The following is a 10,603-nucleotide window of genomic DNA, read 5'->3' as shown; positions in this document are numbered from 1 at the left end:
AGCCTCCTGAGCCACTGGGACTATAGGCGTATGCTAACATGCCCAACTCCCTTCTTAATTTTTATGTTGAGACAAGTTCTTGCTAAATTGCCAGTGTTGACCTTGAATTTGTGATTCTCCTGCCTCAGCCTCTTGAGTTGCTGAGTTTACAGGCATGTAACACCACACCAGTATCTGGCTTTGCTCTCCCTTCTAGTCTCATCATGTTGGCCTTCCATATGTTACTTGAGCCACTGAGCTTTTCTGTGGCTCAGGGTCCTTAATCATCCTGTCCTCTTTACCTGAAACACCCTTCCTTCCCTATTCCACCAACATTGGCTCAGTCCCTTCCTGGGGTCTGGAAGCTGATCTGTCTCCCCCTTCTCTCCCGTCCATTGGGATGCTCACTGCCATCAGACTACAGTGACTGTTGGCCCTGTCCACTTATACTCTTATTTTTTTTTTTAGAGAGAGAGTGAGAGAGAGAGAGAGAGAGAGATTTTCAATATTTATTTTTTTTGTTTTTGGCGGACACATCTTTGTTTGTATGTGGTGCTGAGGATCGAACCCGGGCCGCACGCATGCCAGGGGAGCACACTACCACTTGAGCCACATCCCCAGCCCCACTTATACTCTTGGGCAAGAACCATGGTGATAGCCTTCATTCCTTTATCTCTGGCACTCAGAACAATACTTAGCACTTAGTAGGTGTTCTATAAAGTATTTGTCATGTGAATGAATGAATGAACTATATGAGGTTGGAAGTTAACTGGCCCTTGCACTACAGGAGAGCTCCACGGGATGGATTCCTTTATTTATTTGCTCATTTTATCCCCAGTACCTGGGATCTGAGAAAGTTAAAAAATTATTTTCACCCTGACAAAAAGAGGTGGAGCCAGTATTCAAATATGGGTTTTATTTGACTCCAAAGTTCACACATAGGGCCATAGCAGGCCCAGAGGGAAGAGTTTACGAGTAAAGGAAGATGGGTCGGGGACAAAACTGGAGTAGGGATTAGAGTGTTTTCACCAAGTCCCCAAAGTCTTGCTTTATCATTCTGACAATTAATTCAGCCAGGGCTGGAGAAGAGATGTCAATTTCTCCCTTGCATAAACCTTTGCAGAGCTGCTGCAGAAGAACTTTCCTTCAGGCTGAGTGGCAACCCCTGCTCCCCCAGGCCCCATATTATCATTCCATCTTGACCTCAGAGGAAAGCAAAAGAAGTCAGCTCCACCCCTTCACCCCAAGCCGTTATCTTGCTATAATCTGCCCCATCTCTCATAACAGAGGTGTGCCTGAGCCTGATCATACAGAAGAGGAAATTGAGCTGAGAACTTAGGTAACTAGTCCAAGGTCACATACATAGTAAAAGGCCTGGTTAAGATTTAACCCTGAGGGCTGGGGTTGTGGCTCAGTGGTAGAGCACTCACCTAGCATGCGTGAGGCCCTGGGTTCGATCCTCAGCATCATATATAAATAAATAAAATAAAGGTATTGGGATTTGAATCCCAAATCCATATCCCACCCCCTATTGTGCCACACTTCTGAGATCTACTGGATGCCTCCTCAAAAATTATCCCTCCCCATATCATTATGGCTGGCTCCTTGCTGTTAAGCTGGTCCTGGGGCATGTGGGTCAAAGTGCCTAACAGTAGTTTGCCTGGAGGGCAGTGCCCAACTCCTGGTCCTGGCATCTATGGGGCTCTTTGCAATCTGCAGCCACACTGTCTGTCCAGCTCTGCCTCCCACAGGGTCTATACTGTCCCTTTCACTCCTTTAGCTCCTTCTTACTTATCTTGCATTTCAGGACATTGCCAGCAGCCTCATTTTCCCCATCCAGGAATGTCCCCTTTTCTCTGTGCATCTAAAAGTGACTCTTCCTTCAGGATCCAGTCCCTAGAAAGCACCTGAATACTGCCTACCTCTGCTGGAGTCTCCCTGCTCACCATGAACAATGATACATAATAACAGTCTGTATTTAATTTAGGACTCACCCCATGCCAGGCACTATACACTAAGTGCTTTAAACCTACTAACTTATTTCCCCACAAAACCTTATGTTGTTGTTATTATTTTCCCTGTTTTATCAAATGGGGATACTACAACACAGACAGGTCAAGCAACTTGTTCAAGATAACACAACTATGAACAACTTTCTTATTTCCTCCAGGCTCAAAATAAAGTCCAAGAGAATCCCATGAGGCTCTTTGGCTCTCTCTTGCCCCTGTAGTTTGTAGTTTGCAAGGAACCCATCTCCCCTCACCCACACTTAAAGCTGCAACCTACTGAACTATTTATAGTTTCCAGAAGTCACCAAGCTTTCTCACTGCTCCCTGCCTCTTTGTGCATGCTGTTCCCTCTGCCAGGGTCCCACTTCTATGAAGTCTCCCCACTTGCCTTCCCTTCTTTTTTGTTTCCTGTGGACCTTGAACAAGCACCTCTCCACTTTTATTGATTAGTTCTCTAAGTGACGACCCATTGACCTATGGGCCTGTCTCCACTCAACTAAGAACGCCTAACAGTACTGAAGCGGTGTCATTAGTGGACTCCAGAGCAGGGCCTGTCATACTGTCAGCGTCAGGAAATGTTTGTGAATGAATGAGCGCTTACTGCTGCGAGTGAGGTTCACTCTTTACACACACACCCGAAGAGAGGGAAGCAGGCCCGGCTTCAGCAGCGAGGGAGCTTCGTCTAGAGAGGACTGCGAGGCTGCTCCAAAACGAGATGGTGGGCCCTCGGGGAGAGCACTTCGGGATACTTCACGCCCGAAGGCGGGTGGGGGCAGGGCGTGGGCGCGGACACACCCCCCGCAGTCCTCCAGGAGCCCAGGAGGGGGCGCTGTCCCGCCGGCCCACGCCCCGCTGCGCGCCGGGCAGGCCCCCTCGCGCAGGCGCGCTGCGGCGGGCGGAGGATCCGGGCCGCGCTTCCTCTCGCCAGGCCTGCGAGCTTCCTCCCAGCGGAGCCCGGGCTAGCAGAGGTTGGCCGCCACCGCTGCCGAGCCCGCCGCCGCCCTCCGGCTCCAGCGCCACCTTGCACACTGCCCCGGGGATCCCGCCGGGGCGGGGTCCGAACGGGGCGACCGCTCGGTCTCGCAGCCGTCGGGGCCGTCCCCCGGCCAGCCGACCCTCCCGCCCCGGCCAGTCTTCGGCCGCCCGAACCCCCGGGCTTGGAGCGCGGGGAGCCAGGCGGCCCCCAACCGAGCGTCCAGGGTGGCCCCGGGCCGCCGGCGGGACGTTCCAAAATCGAACCTTGGTAGCGGCGTTTGGAAGCGGAACTCTACCGGGGCCGCGCCGGCTACATTGTTTCCTCCCCCTGACTCCCTCCCGCCCCCTTCCCCCGCCTTTCTTCCCTCCCGGACCGGGGCCTTGCGGCTGTCCCCCTGCCTCTGTCGGGCCGTCCTTCCTCCCCCTTTTTTAGCATCCGTACCTCTTTGTATCGCACCCCCTGGGGACCCCCAGGCCCCTCCCCTCCCCCTTGGCCGCATGGACCGTCCTGCAGGCCGCTGATGCCGCCCGTGTCGAGGTGGCCCGGACCGCAGTGCCCCGAGAAAGGTGAGTGCTTGGCAGCCCGGGAGGAGCTGGGCGTCGGGTCCCCAGGAGGGTGTAGGTCGCACGTCCAGACTCTCTTACCACCGCGGTCGCGTCCACTCCCATCCCCCACCTCCTTCACCCTCTCCTCCACGGGTTCGAATTCTCCCGGGAGTCTCTGTCAGAATCTTGCTGGGAAGGAGCCACCAGGGAGGTACGCTCAGCAGCCCAGCAGACTTCTTTGAGGTCTGTCCGAGTTCCCCCAGTATGGAGCTCAGAGTAGGAGGTGACTAGAGATCCAGGGCCCAGGAGAATGAGCCTGGCTCCTGAGATTTTGCCCTTTCCTGCCCAAGACCTCCTTGCAGATGCCCTGGTCCACTTGATTCTGACCCCTTCCTCCATTCCTACACTAAGGTACTCTGGCTCCAAACAGCCTAGGGCCCAGCCACCTCCCTTGAACCATGCTTAAAACCCAGGTCCTGGGACTGAACCTCTGGGAAGACCAGGCCTAAGTCAAGGGACCTCTGACCCCTGGGTGGAGAAACTGGGCAGGGCTTCTGTCTGGGGTGGAGGTAACACTGGTAATAATAGCCTCATGCTCCCACCTCCTGGCACCCTGGAATGCCCATTCTCCCAGGTTCCTCTGGGCCCAGATGTTAAGAAGGGGTGTGTCCATCAACCAGATCTTTGGAACTTAACTAGGATTTCTCTTCACTGCCCATTTTGAAGACCAGGAACTTAGCCCAAAGGTGGGAAGGTAACTACTCCAGTCCTCTGGTGGAGGGAAGCCAGCTGTCTTTCACCTTCAGTTCTGCAAAGCTGGACTGCTATGGGTGGGAGGAAACCAGGCAGGCACTGTTACCTATCAAGGATGCAAGCCCCCTGCCTGGCCTAGGAGGGATCTTGTAGGATGAGCACGTGTTCCACTGCAGAGGACTAGAGAGGGCTTCCGGCCCTAGTTTTGTCTAGGTCTGGGCTCAGACAGCATCAGAACTACCCATAATATTTTTCCTTAAAGTCCGAGCCTTGGTCCTACTGACAGGGGATGTGGTGAATGTGTGGGGTCACCTGTGTAGTATGGCACAGAAGTCTGCTGGCACTAAGTTCAAACAGTCTTGTGGTCAGTCCTGACCTAGCCCTCCCTATATGTTTGGCCTAGCAGGCACAGGAACACACCAAATTCAGATGGATAAGGTGAGATCTCTGTCTCCACTGGTAGCACCCTGTCAGGCATGGGAGCATCAGCTGAGTGGGGATACCACCAGGGCCCATTTCTAACACCTGTACCATAGGTGTTCCAGTGTCTTTCTTGGTGTGGCCACAGCAGGAATGGGGCAAAGGCAGCAGGAGTGAGCTTGGCTTTATAGGAAGATCCTCTGGTTCCCTGGAGAAGGTTGAGCCATGTCTGGGCCACCTTGGAGTCACCTGCAGTTTTGTCCTACTTGAGGTCCCCTGCTCTTGATTTAGGTTTTTCTTTTTCTTCCCTCTCTTGTTTCCCTGACAAACATAGAAGAAGGGGCCCAGATGTCCTGAGCCTGTGAGGCTGTACTCACGTAGCCTCACATCCAGTTCTGACTTCCTTTCCATCCTGAGGAGCTGGGGCTGGGACCTAACATCTGACATAGTTGGTTGCTTCTTTACCAACTGTGAGCTGCAAGGGTGCGGCCCAGGATCCCCAAAGGCCTTTGTAGAAAGGAGCCTAACACAGGCTGACATATGTGCAGGGAGTTTTTTTTTGTTTGTTTGTTTGTTTTTTTTAAATCTGAGCTCAGTTCTTTCCTTCCGCTCAGAAGTGGCTGCTCTTTTCCCTGTACTAGGTCAGGGCAAAGACCAGAAGATGAGTCCTTTCATTGCTGCAGGGGCCCTTGGCCCCATGAGGCTGAGCCACATGGAGCAAGTATTGGAGAGAGAGGGCAGAGTTCAGCCTCCCTCAAAATAGTACCTTGTGATTGTGTGACCTACGTGGCCTAATGGGATGGAACTATCTGGGTCCAGTTCTGGACTCCATCTTTTGAGGGATTTCGAACCTTAACAAGTAGCCCTCAAAAAACAGAACAGAGGCATTGAGTCTGGGAAAGAAGGTAGGGACAGATCCTCCTATGTCTGAGAGGCTGTCTCAGGTGGAAAAAGCTGTCCCATGGTAGAAATGTCCTTAGACACCTGGGCCAGAACTGGGGCCAGGTGGGACCTAAGGGAGCAAATATGAGCTTTTTGGAAGAAAACTATGTACATACTAATTTTCTTAATTTAGAAAGTAACAAAATGGCTGCAAAAAACTTAGAAAACAAAAGTTACCCACTATTTCTTTACTAGACAGTGACTTCTAGCATTTTGGAGTCCCTGCCAGTTTTTTCCTGATTTTCTTCCTTCGTCACTGTTTTCACTGGAGCACTGGAGTGTGGGTGCCGTGACACCTTTCATTCAGTACTGAGTGTATGGGCATTTTTTTTGTGGTGCTCCACAGTCTAAGTAACTGCCTAAATAGCTACAGAATATTCTAAGTAGCTCTGCCATAACAGCTTCACTCATCCCCTCTTACTGAGCATGCACTTCCCATCTGTTGCTGTTGTGGGGGTTGTTACTATGAGCCCCAAAAGCAGTCAGCAGAGAGCAGGCAACTTGGCACTCAAGCCACGTGGGTACCAGGCCTAGCGATGCCACTTAGGCCAGAATGAAGGGTTGGAAAGTCACTACCCTCTGAACCAGAGTTCTTTTGTATAAATAACAGGAATGGTGATGTATGCTTTAAAGGAAAGTGTGAGAAGTGTGAACTTGTTAACTGAGGAACTAGAAAATGCCTGGCATATCCTCTCTCCTCTCCCTCTGTAGATAGAGGTTGTCATTGAGGGGATTGCCCACTGCAGGCTGGCTCAAATGGAGGAAGACACCTGAGCCATGGGCCCAGCAGGGAGATGCCCAGCCCCTCTGAAACCCACCTCCTCCCTCCAGGTAGTCCTCCAGGCTGTTCCAGCCTACACAAGGCCCCAGCTTCAGAGCTCCCACCAGCCCTATCAGGAAGTGGGAAGCATAGGCCTCTCCTGACTGACTTCCCTGAACCTGGCTCCATAGGCTGCATGATGCATCCTGAAATGCCCATTGGTTATAGACTGCATGGGTCAGAGGCATTTTGATAGAAGCAGATAGAGAATTCCGTTTTTTTCTACAGGGAGACTGAGGCCCAGAGGCTGAGGTTCTATGAGGTTCCAGGCTACTATGGCCAGTGTGCTGCTCCACCTCCCTGCCGCCCCCAGCTCCCATGGTAGAAATGCCATTGCTATGTGATTGGCTGGCTCAGGGCAAGGGCTGGCCCTGGGAAGATGGGCTGCTGGTTGATGTCCAGGGTCTGACCCCACCCATTTCCCTTCCCGTCTGCCAGTGTCAGAGCTGAGTGGAGGAGGCCTCTTGCCTTCCAGCTTCTGCAAGTATGGCCCAGTCCTGCATTCTCTTGTAGAAATAGAGGTCTCCTTAGCCTGAGTTTAGGCAGGGCACCCTGAGCCCCAACCCAGGGACAGCCGGGCCAGCTTCAGCTTCCCACCTTTCCCAGTGACCTGAGAGGGGAAGAAAGCTGAGGGGTAGGGTAGGGGGTATTCTAGAGCCTTCCAGCTCTAGAATGTTCCTTGGCAGGTGTTGCCCAGGTCTAACCTGAGTTTGTGCCATTGTGACAAACCTTGCTTCCCCTTATTCTGCTTCCATGCAGACTTGAAAAACTGGGAGTGTCCTCCAGGGGCCACCCTGTGGACAGTAGGAGCAAACTCTCAATTTGGCACTCCCTGGGTCCAAGAGACTATAGCCCCAGATGACTCTAAGGTGTCCCAGGGCTAACCTAGGCAAGGAGTCCTCCCTGAGGTGGCCCATTCAATGCAGAGGTCCCTCAGGCTTGTGACCTCGGACTCTGGCTGCCAGACTTCTTCCTCCTGCCTGGTCTTGGTACAGAGGAAGTAGGCATTACAGTTGCCCTCCTGTCCCACAGTTTGGGCTGGGATGAGGTCACAGGGTGGAGCCTCCCCAAGATGCTGGCCTGACTAGAGCGAGCCCTTTGGGTGTTTCTCAGTTTCCCCCACCCTTGGTTGAGGACAGGATGGGTGGAGGATCAGACTGCCCCCCACGCCCGGCAGGGAGCACTGGCTCTCCCTTCTCCTCCCCTCTGGGTCCCTTCATCCAAGGACTGGAAATAGAATCCGCTAAGTAATGATTAAAGTCAAATTCAGACCTAAAAATAAAGAGCTGGTGAAGGAAGAGCTAGTGTGCTCCCTGTGTGGCTGAGGGAGAAACAAGCAGGGAAGGAGACTGGCTTTTTGTAGCTGAGCCCCTGTTCCCTGTGGTCAGGAGTGCTCCATGAATTGGGGGTGCTCTTATCAGGCATGATGCAGCCTGCAGTGCCCGTCGGTTATAGACTGCTTGGATCAGAGGCATTTTGATAGAAGCAGATAGAGAATCCCGTTTGTTCTACTGGGAGACTGAGGCCCAGAGGCTGAAGTGGTTTAACTGGGAGCTCCCCTCCACAGGCCCCAGGGCTGGAGGCCCCACGGCCCAGCCCGCCCTTCCTCCCGCTCAGTTTCTCTTCCTGGTTCTGAGGCGCTGTGATGAGGATAGCTTCTCTTCACACACTTGCTGTGTACACCCTCCAACCGCAGCTTCCCTCCGCCCCTCCCCTCCCCTCTGTGGTCTATAACAAGCAAAAGAGGGGCTATTGTGCGCCCCCATGCCTGTCTTGCTCTCTGCATGGTTGGAAGCCTTGTGGGTGGGTGAAACTGGGTGTCTTCTCACCCTTGTCCATGTTGGCTGCTGCTTTTCAGCCCTGCCCAGCCTGCCCCTGGTCCTCACTCAGCCTTGAGCATCTATGGCCTTTGCTCTCCACACTGCCAGAAGATGGGGTAGGAGGTGCCAAGCTCTGCTGCTTGGCATAGAGGAGCCAGGCTCAGAGGAGTCCATCAGGAGAGGCCTGTGCTTCCCTCTTCCTGGCAGGGCTGGTGGGAGCTCAGAAGCTGGGACCCTGGGTGGGCTGGAACAGCCTGGAGGACTTCCTGGAGGGAGGGAATAAGCATGTGAAAATCAAGAATCACTTGAAGACAGGCATGGTGGGGGCGGAGGTTCTTGTTTGGAGCTTCTTTCTCACAGGGGCTGCTGGCTTCTCTTGCTGAACCAGCCCTTGGCCTCTTCCTACCTCTACTTCCTAGAATAAGAGGGCCAAGTGCTAGGCAGATCCCCTTTACCCCAGTGCCCCCAATCTGTTCATTTTTAGGGTGTTATCTATCCTGCCTCAGGAAAGTTGAAAGAAAGGTCTCCTGACCAAGGTTCAGACAGATCTGAGCTCAAGTCTGTTCTAGCCTTTGGAAGCTAGGTGGCCCCCAGTGGGTAACCCTTATCAGAGCTTGTTTCTGCTTCTATCCAACAAGGATCAACAGTACTTGACTGTGAGTGTTTTTGTTTGTTTGTTTTTCCTTTCGGATTAAATAACCAACACAGATCCCTGAATCCAGTTGAACCAGTAGGCTGTACCTGCATGCTTTCATTTTTGCAGTCCATCCTGCAGGGGAGTGTTGACAGCCTCCTTTCCCCTCACATGGGTAGTAAGCTATGTGTCCTTGTGTTAGCCCCAATAGCTTTGCCTTCCCAGCTGTGTTCTATAGGTCCCAGTTTGGAAATAGGAAGACCAGAACTCTGAGGGCCAAAGTTTTAGACAGCTCATGGGCCTCTACCCTCAGTCTTCCGTCCTTTACCATGACTGAGAGACTTTGAAATGATGGACAAGGACAATCCATAACTTTGAAGGGTTTGTGGAAGGTTAGTCCTGGGAAGCTGCATGTAAATGTAAGCAAATAAAGATGCAAAGACCACAGCCTGCACTAAGAGGGTTGTGGGGGAGCAGGGGCCTGGGTTAGGGCCCTGGGGAGGCCCAGAGTCCCGGTTGCCCGGTGCATGTAGGTAATTAGGCTTCTGAGCGGTAATTAGAAACCTTTCTGGGCCAGGAGTGGCAGCCTCTAGCTGCAGTGGTGCCTGGGGGAGGAGGCTCCCCATTAGCCTCCTCTAACCCAGCCCCCACTGCTCCCAAACCGCTAGACAGGATTTCCGGTCCCACCAAGCCATTGGGGACAGGAAAAAAGCCAGTGAGTTGCTGTAATTTGGTTTTTAACATTTTTCAGTCATTAAACTCACCTCTTTCCTTAGGTTGGGGTACTGAAAGCTGAAGGGAGCCTCAGAGGTGAGGGTAGGACAGCATGTACTGGAGCCAAAGGAGGCCATCCTTTTACTCCCTTCCGACTCCCAGGGAGCTTTAGGCATCTCAAAAGGTCTTGTGCCTGATCCTACTACTCCTTGCCCCCTCCCCCCAGACATCTCTGCAATGAGTGTACCTGCCCAGGCTTTCTGGGATCACTAGGAAACCTCTAGCCCCACCACCTGGTGTGTGGCCAGGGGATATAAGTGCTGTCAGCCTGGGTGCCTTATGCAGAACCAGGGGTGGGGCTGATTTTATTGCTGCCAAACCAGCCCAACTGCTGGTGCAGGGTGGGGGAGCCCCACCCTCCTCAGGTGCTCTGCCCTTTCCAGGGGGGCGTGCCCAAGTCTGAAACTTAATTCTGCCTGTGTCTGCTCATTTGACCTGTTGGAAACTTGGGGGATGAGCTCAAAGCCTCCTTGGGCCTTCAGTCTTGATTAACTCCCTCCATACTGCAGTTGGAATCTTAACTTTGCCCTGTTCTAGGGCATCCCTCCAATCCTCTCCCTCTTACTTTCCCCTGAGATCCTTCCAGCTCCAGCTCCCTTCCTCCTTTCCACTTTTCCTCTTAGATTATTTCCTGAATGGCCCTGTCCTTCCTCAGTTTTGTTGTTATTTTTTAAACAGCACAGAGATGGAACCCAGGGCCTGGGGCATTCTAAGCAGGTGTTCTGCCACTTGAGTTACATCCTGTCCTCAATCTTTTGAGGCACTGAGCACACTAAGTCATGGTTGACCATTATGTAGTCGGATAGAAGACAGATCTGTATTCTTTTGGGGTCTCCTGCACCTAGCCCTGGGATGGGCACAGAGGAAAAGCTCATGAATTGATTTCCAGGGGCAAGACCTTTTGGGCCGTTTCTTCCTCCTGCCCATCCTG

General features: G+C 52.8%; 1 protein-coding gene across 1 annotated transcript in view; it reads left to right on the top strand.

Annotated features, from left to right (window-relative positions):
* The first annotated feature begins 2,868 nt into the window (after nt 1–2,868).
* Nucleotides 2,869–10,603, top strand: part of Csk (C-terminal Src kinase) — a 20,365-nt gene continuing 12,630 nt past the window's right edge. Inside the window, exon 1 of the mRNA XM_005316802.4 lies at nt 2,869–3,530. The gene's annotated coding sequence lies outside the window, so the exon portion shown is untranslated. The remainder of the gene's footprint in view (nt 3,531–10,603) is intronic.

The sequence above is a fragment of the Ictidomys tridecemlineatus genome, chromosome 5 (genome assembly GCF_052094955.1).
Source record: "Ictidomys tridecemlineatus isolate mIctTri1 chromosome 5, mIctTri1.hap1, whole genome shotgun sequence".
Taxonomy (NCBI): domain Eukaryota; kingdom Metazoa; phylum Chordata; class Mammalia; order Rodentia; family Sciuridae; genus Ictidomys; species Ictidomys tridecemlineatus.
This window is presented reverse-complemented; position numbering and strand designations above follow the sequence as displayed.